This window comes from Alligator sinensis, unplaced genomic scaffold (genome assembly GCF_000455745.1).
Source record: "Alligator sinensis unplaced genomic scaffold, ASM45574v1 scaffold537_1, whole genome shotgun sequence".
NCBI lineage: Eukaryota > Metazoa > Chordata > Crocodylia > Alligatoridae > Alligator > Alligator sinensis.
The window spans coordinates 103,533-113,954 of NW_005842734.1; the positions used below are offsets into that span (position 1 = coordinate 103,533).

Below are 10,422 nucleotides of genomic sequence, written 5' to 3' on the forward strand. Positions count from 1 at the left end.
AAACTGGTTGAAGATTGTATCCCTTCTCAATGAAATTCTACCCATGACCTTTCCAAGAGTCTTTTCCAAGTTGCCTCTTAGTCTGGAGAGGCAGCCAGATGGACTGGACCTAGACGCGCACACTGAGGACCACTCGCACATGAGCACGAATGTGCTTCTTACTGCAGCAACTAAAGTTTGGACAGTGTTTTCCACTCTTTCTGAGCCCTGTCATCTCATCATCCCAAGCATGACTCACTGTGCTGCAGTGGCCATGGTTAGCAACTCCTGAGTAAAATAGATGTGTGTTGGGAGCAGCGGGTTGGTAAGAAGGAGGGTGTGAGGGGATCCTTTAACACAAGTCCAGAAGAAAGTTTTAAATCCCACCTCTGGACCTAGCAAGATGCCTTGTTCTTAACATCCAGGATCAGGGTCTATACATTAAGATACTCCTCCCTCCGTTGAAGGCAGAGGAATGTGCAGAGTAGAGAGGGTTACTGTGGCTGGTAGTGTACCGCTTAGCAGGTTCATGACAGCTGCATTATTAGATGTGATATAATCTGTGGGGAAATAACACTTTCTTCCTGGACTGGGCCTTCCTCAAGTAAGCTCATATCTCATTTTGACAAATTGCTATGTGCTGTGGTATCTGCAGCCACAGCCTGCACATTCAGGGACTTAATCTCCAAATCACAACGAGAGAAAGTGTGTTGGGGAGTCTATATTTAATGCCTGAAACACTGGGTCTGGAGCATTTGATTGCACCTGTGTCATTTAACAGTTTCCCCTATATGTGTGTGTGGGCACTGCCCAACCATTCTTGTTAATAGAAATTCACAAATAATAATGCAGTAATGCCAAAGACCTACTGTTACCCTTGACCATTTGAACAGAGGGGTATCATGTAGGATTATGGAGACAGCATCTTCCTCATAGACGGCTATCATGAGAGAAATGGAAGGCTCTATGACCATTTCAAACCCATGTTGTGATTTCTGTTCATGGAGAGCTTCAGAAAAAGACCATAAGTGTAGTCCTGAAGTATAGGTATCTTATGATTGCAGGAGAAATATGGAGGGAGTAGATTGGTGATATGCCAACAAATGTTGACGGTTGAGATACTGGCAAGTGGTGCACTATGCAGACCTTGAATACTTAAACTCAAAGATTTGACTGGCCCAGAATAATGATGCTGTTTCCAGCGGATGAAATAAGCCATTTCTTTCCTGTGCCAAATACACTCTGGGTGTGTGTACATGTGCACTAATGCAGAGTAAGTTTACTGTGCAGTAAAATAAGGCACAGCAAAGTGCATGAAGGAAAGTGTATGCATGTGCCCCCAGTCAGTAGTGGGGGCAGTTGACCTGGAATCCCTCAAGGTCAGTGGATCAAATCCACTCTTCCCCTGATCAGTGCAGGCTAAGCAAAGCCCAGGTCTGTCCTCTCCCTTCTCTCCACTCCCATCAGGCAGATAGCACTAGGGGCAGGGCTGGGCCACATCAGCCCAACCCTGATCAGTCAGAAATTAATGAAGGCACTCCATTTTGGAGGGCATTCATTTCAATGGACAGATAATGAGGGTTCATTTCTTATGCAATCTGGCACTTTTAAAGTGCTCTGCAGTTGTGCACTTTTGTTTGGGGAAGGCTGTAGAGCACTTTCAAGGAGTTGATTGTTTGGCAAATGTCACTTCTGTCTGTGCTCTAAGTTTAAATGTAATCTGAATCAGAATTGCACTCATCACTTCCTCCTTCCCTTTCCCACACTGAAGCACCAGCCCTACCTATGACCCTCACCCTGATGTCTGCCTGGCTCTTTTCTGCCCTTGACAGTGCCCATTTAGTGCTGCCAGAAAAGAAACCTGAATGGTGGCACTATGACATCAGCGATCATTCAGAAGGCTGCTCCCTGAAGTACCACCTAGGCACTGTATTGATGAGCTGAAATAGTTGGGATTGGGCAAAGATCTGACCTGAGCCAGGTAGAATACAGGGAACCACAGCTCAATTCCCAGGCCTCACTCCTACCAAGAAAACATAGCTCTCAATCTAAAGTAGCTGCATAACTGATTACGCATTTTGTACCCCAAGTCAAGATACAATCACATTTCCCAATGATCCTCCATTCCCTCTTAGCCGGTAAAGCTAAGTCAGAAAAAGAGACAAGAGACAGGTTTATAACTCAATCTTTTATTGATTACACCCCAAAACATAAGAATAAGCACTTGTTTCTATGCCTATCTAGCTACCTGCAACAGTACAATACACTGTCTCACCCCTACCGGCTGGGGAGACAAAGTAGGGAGAAGGAAACTGGTATGCAGGCTGGCAGCAGGTTGTCTTGACTTTGCAGATGTCTTCTCAAGGATTCCCCCCATTTACACCTGAAATGGGGCCCCTACCCCATTACTAGAATGGGAAGGGGTCCAGGAACCTCTGGCCCATTCCCCCTCCTTAGTTGCCCCCTCCACATTTCTACACTTTTTCCTTCCTTACCTTGTTATGTGTTTAGCAATGTTCCTTTCCCTGCTAGAGGTCCTTTCCCCTTGCCCCTTACCTCCTTCCACAACATCTTGGTGCTCTCTCTGTCTGGGCCCCCGAAGTGCCCCTAGACTATAGCCAAACCTACAGGCAGCGGAGGCCTGCAGGAATATGGCAACTGTCTCGATAGAGTCTGATGGCCCAGGGAGGGGAAGGAGAGGAGTTGTGTGACCCAGAGGGACATGCATAATCCCAGGCCTGGGACCAGAAAGGCAGTCTGCCTGTGGAAGCTGTTGGGAATGGAGCCCTCTGTGAATGGCATGAGCACTGAAGCCCATACTATTGTCCCCCCCCCTTCCCCCTTTTGTTGGAACTTTTCTATTAATAAACTCCCTTGCACTGCTTGGTCAATAAAAGCTATATTTCTATAAGCCACCTATATCTTCATTCCATACTTGACTATGGCCCACCCCTCCACCCCTGACTCTTGCAAGCGCCTAGGAACTCAAGTCAGGGAATAACTTCTCCTTATATCAACAATAATCAAGTTTGTTCCATCACCTGTGATTTAGTAGCATTCCACACATCCCCAAATAGTCAGATTAATGGCTTCAGCCCTCCCTGGCCCCATTTTTTTGTCTGTTACATTTTTCATCATTCTGATCACAATCCATCTGCCACACTGGGGACTCAATGCACCTCAAGGATCAGTGTGGTGATTATGTGAGAGGGAAATAAGGATCAGGTCTGTTGCTGTATTCTGTTTTGGCACCAAAAATTGCCCATCAACAGAGGTGTGAGGCAAGGATCCAATTACTTTGGGTTCCAGTGAGGATAGGTCGGCATCCACTCAAATGTCCTAGAAAGGATTCAAGGTGAGTGTTGGGCCCTGCCTGGCCAGCACCAGGTAGCTGGCACTGAATATTTTATCTGTCCCTTTTCATTGGGGTCTTGCTGGCAACTCAGGATGCATCAGTGAGTACCTGTTCTTGCTGAGTGGCCTTTGTTTCTAGTAGGCAACTAGCAGGTTTGACCGAAATGTATGCCTGCTGCTGGGCTACAAGCTGCACTTCATTTGGTGTTTGTTGGGCCTGTGTGAAATGTGGCAACAGCAGTTTCAGTTGTTGCTGTTGCTGATGTGCCTGCAGATTTTACGTATCCTAATGTTCTCTGCAAGCTCCTTATTACTTTGCAGATTTACTGCTGATTGCAGGTTTCCTTCCACTGTTATCCATAGGTCTCTGACTCTACCCCTGATTTCTTTATTTCTACTTCAAGCTTATCACATTGTGCCTGTGCAATATATTGAACATTACCCATTATATATGGCTCTGTTTCCTTTGAAAGTGGCCATGTGTGCCTCCTTAGGCACTATGTTTGCTTTCAGTTTACATTTCTGTAAGAATAATGGGGTTGCCAGCTGTGTAACTGTATGGTGCTTTCTGTCTTCTGTGCTAGTCTAATCTTCCCACTACTGTGAAGATACAAGATATAACAGCCTACATAGCAGACTTTAGAGAACTGATTTCTGAGATTTACTCACCAAAGTCCTCTCTGAGCAGAGGGGTCATTTTGTGCTGTTTACATATTACACCATCTCCCCCTTGGAGCTCTAGCTAAACTGGGCACTAGCTTCATTGGTGACAATCTTTGGATCTACACTTCTACAAGGTCTGCGATCTGCTTCCTCATGCATTTGTCAGTTGCATTGGGGCTGGGCAAGTCTATTCTCCAGGAAGACAGGCAAAACTCATGACATGGTTGCTTGTACAACTGTGTTTGCCTTGGGGCACGGGGGTGGGGGGGGGGGGCAAACTACTGCAGGCCTGGCTGCGAAATCAATATGTCATCTTGCCCAGGAAATAATCCTCAAGTATCTGCTAAGCTCTGAAACTCTTAATGCTCATTACCTTGCTTGACTTTTCTTTTTCCAGGAGTTAGTGTCCCAGTTCTTATGAGACAGAAGGAGAAATAGAGAAAGGAAGAGGCCTGCCAAAGCTAGTGGAAAACAGAAGTAAAAGTCAGTAGCCCTGACTACTAGGGCTGTGTAAAATTTCACCGCCAGTTTTGTTTCAATGCTGTTTCGACCTGTTTTGAGGTCGAAACAGAAAAATCAAAATGGAAAAGATATAGTCAAAACAGCCTCGAAACAAAATGAGGCAAGTCAAAACATTTCGCTGTTTCGATGTTTAACCCATAGGCTATAATTGGGAAGGACAAAACATCCTATAACTTTGTCATTTCTGGCCTGATTTGGATGTAACTTCCAGGAATGATAGCTCCATCGGAGGGAATGATGCCTGACAAGCTTAAAGAAGATAGGTGTAGGGGTTTGAGGAAAACTGTGCCCCAAATTCTTGAAAGTAAAACTCATGTCATGTGTATGGGTTTAGCCTAGCTGCTAAGCCCTGCGGTGGCCACAAAGCCTGCCAGTTAAGGAGATAGGTGCAGGGGGGTTCTGGGGCCCTGCACCCCTAGCTGCTGACGGGCAAAATTCATGACATGGGTGCTTGTGCAACTGAGTGTCTCTGTCTTGGGGCAGAAGCAGTTTCCGGCTCTTTATTGATTCTTTCCATCCCTTAGTCTGTGGTTCTGTAGGTGTTAATCCTTGCTAATTAACTCATTATTCTCACTAGCTACTGTGTATTAAGCTGGTCCCTGAGTAAATCATGATTGATTGTGTAACACAGTAGATAGCTAGCACAAGCACCCATGTCATGAGTTTTGCCTGTCAGCAGCTAGGGGTGCAGAGCCCCAGAACCCCCCTGCACCTATCTCCTGAACAGCTGGCAGGCTTTGCGGCCACAACAGGGCCTAGCAGCCAGGCCTGCAGTAGTTTGCCCCCCTCCCCCACCCCCGTGCCCCAAGGCAAACACAGTTGTACAAGCAACCATGTCATGAGTTTTGCCTGTCAGCAGCTAGGGGTGCAGGGCCCCAGAACCCCCCTGCACCTATCTCCTTAACTGGCAGGCTTTGTGGCCACAGCAGGGCCTAGCAGCTAGGCTAAACCCATACACATGACATGAGTTTTACTTTCAAGAATTTGGGGCACAGTTTTCCCCAAACCCCTACACCTATCTCCTTTAAGCTGGTCAGACTTCATTCTCTCCAATGGAGGTATCATTCCTGGAAGTTACATCCAAATCAGGCCAGAAATGACAAAGTTATAGGATGTTTTGTCCTTCCCAATTATAGCCTATGGGTTAAACATCGAAACAGCGAAATGTTTTGACTTGCCTCATTTTGTTTCGAGGCTGTTTTGACTATATCTTTTCCATTTTGATTTTTCTGTTTCGACCTCAAAACAGGTCGAAACAGCATTGAAACAAAACTGGCGGTGAAATTTTACACAGCCCTAGTAGTCAGGGCTACTGACTTTTACTTCTGTTTTCCACTAGCTTTGGCAGGCCTCTTCCTTTCTCTATTTCTCCTTCTGTCTCATAAGAACTGGGACACTAACTCCTGGAAAAAGAAAAGTCAAGCAAGGTAATGAGCATTAAGAGTTTCAGAGCTTAGCAGATACTTGAGGATTATTTCCTGGGCAAGATGACATATTGATTTCATGCTGATCACCACCCACAATTCTTCTCTTTATTTTCAGACTAGTATTAATGACAGACCCATCTGTGACAGTTGTGGGACCTCAAGCTGGATAATGGGAATCTTCCTGGAGAACAGACTTGCCCAGCCCAAATGCAACTGACAAATACAAGAGGAAGTAGATTGCAGACCTTACAGAAGTGTAGATCCAAAGGTTGTCACCAGTGTCACCAGTGAAGCTAGTGAACAGTTTAGCTAGAGCTCCAAGGGGGAGATGGTGCAATATGTAAACAGAACAGATCCTCGACCACTTTAACCTGCAAAAAGTACTTGCTCTGTTTGTGGCATGCTTACACCACATAAGGAGATTAATTTGAAAAGCTATTTTCCAAGAGGAAATTGGCTGCACAATAGTCACTCAGAACAGCTAACAGGGTTTGCACAATCAAAGATGACTGCTGCAGAGGGATACAAAGCAGACAGCACCAAGGAGAAAGACAAAATGACCCCTCTGCTCAGAGAGGACTTTGGTGAGTAAATCTCAGAAATCAGTTCTCTAAAGTCTGCTATGGAGGCTGTTATATCTTGTATCTTCACAGTAGTGAGCTATCATTCCTGGAAGTTACATCCAAATCAGGCCAGAAATGACAAAGATATAGGATGTTTTGTCCTTCCCAATTATAGCCTATGGGTTAAACATCGAAACAGCGAAACGTTTTGACTTGCCTCATTTTGTTTTGACTTGCCTCACTGGAACCCAAAGTAATTGGATCCTTGCCTCATGTCACATCTAGGCATTACAACATAGTGGGGTGAAACCTGCAGGGATGGTAGCTCTTCCTGAGGCCACAAATCCTGCCAAGTTTCAAGAAGATCAGTGCAAGGGTTTCTGGGGGACTGCCCCTCAAGCTGCGGACAAGCAAAACTTGTGCCATGGGTGCTTGTGGGACTGACTGTGTCTGTCTTGGGGCAGGGAGGGGATACACTGCTGCAGGCCTGGCTGCTAAGCTGCTGTGTTCCCAGTTACCAATCAATCAGTCGTGCTTCACTCTGGGACCAGGGACTGGGGGACCAGCTCAATACACAGGACCTAGCTACTACATAACGACTTAACAAGCATCAATTAGCACCTACAAAACCAGGCTAAGGACAGGAAAGACTCAATACAGCTGATCAACTGCCCCAAGACAGACGCAGTCTTGGCACGAGTTTTGTCTGTCAGCAGCTAGTGGGGGAGGGGCCCAGACCCCCCTGCCCCGATCCCCTCCCCCCTGCACCGATCTCCTCTGCAGCTGGCAGGCATCACAGCAGGGGCCACCATCCCTGCAGCTGTCACCCCGCTGTGCCTTAACACACACAGGGTCACCCATGGCACGAGTTTTGCATGTCCGCAGCTTGGGGTGCAGTTCCCCCCAAACCCCTGCACCCATCTCCTTGAAACTTGGCAGGCTTTGTGGCCTCAGTAAGAGCTACCAGCCCTGCAGTTTTGAACACCTGTGTTGTAACACACAGCCGTGACAGGAGTTTGGCTTTCAAGAATTTGGGGTACAGTTCCTCCCAACCCCCTGCACCAATCTTCTTGAAACTTGGCAGGTTTTATGCTCTTAGCAGAGGCTACCATCTCTGCAAGTTTAATCCAAATAGGACAAAAACCAACAAAGTTATCAATATTTCATTGATTCCCCATTATACCCTATGGCCGGATCTCCGAGGTGGCTCCAAAGCTTCAGAGCCGCTACAGCCGGATTGAGGTGGAAACCTGGTCCAGAGCTTTGGATTGGATCGCGGCCATCCGAAGCGGCCGGATCCGAAGCTGGATCGGATTGCTGCCAACTCTCACAGGCCTAGTGTCTACTACTGCCTGCCTACAAGAGTGTATCAACTGCAAACCTACAATTGAAATCTGCTTCCCATAAGCAGGAATTCCTCCTACACCTAAGTTTGTGTCTGTTGGCATCATGAGGAAATGAACTGACAAAACACTTCAAGTCTCAGAGTTAATGCTTCCCTGTGGTGTCTTGTTGTCTATCCAGTCTAGCGTCTTGTGTTCAGTTTAAAGATACTCCAACCCCTCAACACCAGGGAATAAGGAATTGGGTTCAGTCACAAACTTATGAAAACCACAACATACAGAATTCAGGAACTTTTCAACACAACCTTAACACTTTCCTATTTGAACACAGTCCCATAGCTTTTCTTTGCTGAGAAAAAGCTTGCGTTGGGGCACCTGGAATGAACAGGAGCTCAGAACTGGCCTGGGAAGAGTCATAGGCCTGATCACAGGCTATAGTACAGTGCCACTGATGGTCATTCATAATGCAAACAGGAAGTACAACATCTAACAAGCAAAAGATGCTTAGAGATGCTGATTCCACTATAAGACATATCATAATGGGGAAAGTCAAATCCCCTACAACGGAACAAGTTATTCTGTCTCCACAGAAGAGGCAGAGGCCATTCTCTGTGTCTTCTGATATGGCAGCTGAAAGTGGTAAAATCCCAGCTCTGTGCTTTTAATGGAAGGAGTATCCTTCTGCATACACATACCCCTGTGTTTGAAGATTTTAAGGGATTTTTTCATTTCCAAATCACTGATCCATCTACCCTATTGATTAATTTGTCGTTCTGTCTCCCTCTCTATCAGTCTGTGTTTATAAAAAAGAACATAATTTAGTATTTCCACATTATTTTGCTCAAACAGACCACTTGCAACGATGATCCGATAGCATGGTGAATATGACATCAGAAGCGGAGACGCTTCTCATATATGGTCACAGATGGAGTTTGACAATTTCATTGGTGGTTTTGGCTGTGAAATATATGAAATAAACCCTTTGATAATTTCTAAAAAGGTGAAGGCTGTTTCTATTTGCTCCTCCCTACAGCTGATGCCAGCTTACTCTATATATTTCCTCTCCCTCCTTTGTAGTCCCTGTCAGACACACAGGAGCCCTGACAGTGTGTGAGGTGCAGGCAGGGCACTGCCAGCAAAGGATAAGGGTCAAAATGGCACTGAAGGGACTTCTCTCCACTCAAGCATTTTGGCTTCTTGTCCTCTCCCTTCAGACCAGCTTGGGTAAGTGCCTCCTTTATTTCACCAATATGCTGGGTAAAATAGAGCTAGAAAAAAATATCTTGATTCCATGAGAACTGGAAAGTATGTCACAAGTCACTGAGGGCAGGAGGACAGTCAAATTACAGCAATTTCCTCTGGTTGCCTCCCCTTCGTGATTGTAATAAAACATATTTACATGTTTGCAATAAATGTAATGCTTTCCAAATTACTGACTGCAGACTTCATATATCTTCCCAGTGTTGCAGCACAGTGAGCCTTAAGACTTTTTTTGAGGCATAGGGTTAGGAGCTTTAATATTTATAAATCCTTGATAAAAAATGAAGGCACAAGAAAACTCAAATGGACTTCCATACTGAACTGCAGGCTTATCTCACTGTCCAGTTCTGACTCTGTGCATGGACACTGAGTAATTCCTGATATACAGTCAGCATAATATAAAATCATCCTGCTGCACTCTATGTTTTAACCATGCTGGGGAAACTCCAGCAGGGTTTGAATGATTCCTGTGTCATGATACTGAGTTGTTTGTTGCTTAGTAGCCTTTGTCTGGAGTTTTTTGTTCTTGGCCATATTGCTCTGCAGCCAAGGTATTAATGGTTAATGTTCAGGATGGGAAATTTCAGTAGGCTGGTTCTGTTGATAGGGACCACTGTTAGTATTGTATGTAAAATGTGCAGGCTACAAATAGTTCTGCACAGTCTCTGTGACTGAGCTGACTGAGATCTGGAGGAATAACATTATCTTCAGCAACTTATTTGAGATCTATATCGACTTTTTTTCTGAGAAACTGACCCAGGATGTCTGGAGTTTGAATGTGTGATGACATTGGTCTTAATGAGACAAAGAATCAAGCATGTCACTAGAAATTCTGGTGATCATATTGACCTTCCATGGACTGAACTCATGGGGTGTGTCCAGATGAATGCACGTGCGCCTCTTGTGGCATCTCAAACAAGTTTGAGACACCGCAAGAGGCATGCTGAGAACAAAAAAATATTCCCCATGCTGCATATCTGTAGCACGGGCTCTAAATTTGATACCTGGAAATCCCGGATACCTCAAAAAATCCACCCAAGAAAAAAAGTGGTGCAGGGCATGTTTCCCCAGTGTGCCCTGAGGTCAGTTGGCATTTGGACCTCCAGAGATGTTCTGGCATCTGGCCAGAGTGTCACTATGGTGCTCCCCCTGCCCTAGCATCCTGTGTTCTTATGTGTGTGTGTGTGTGTGTGTGTGTGGTAGGGGATGAGGGCAGGGGCATGGGGGATGGGGACAAGCAGGAGCAGTGCAAGGCTGTGGCATGACCCAGCCTCTGTCCCTGGTAAGTAGGGACTGGGGGTAGGGAGTTGT

The 10,422-nt window shown here is 45.8% G+C and overlaps 1 pseudogene; it reads left to right on the forward strand.

Annotated features, from left to right (window-relative positions):
* The first annotated feature begins 6,450 nt into the window (after positions 1 to 6,450).
* LOC106722813 overlaps positions 6,451 to 10,422 on the forward strand; it is a 22,404-nt pseudogene continuing 18,432 nt past the window's right edge.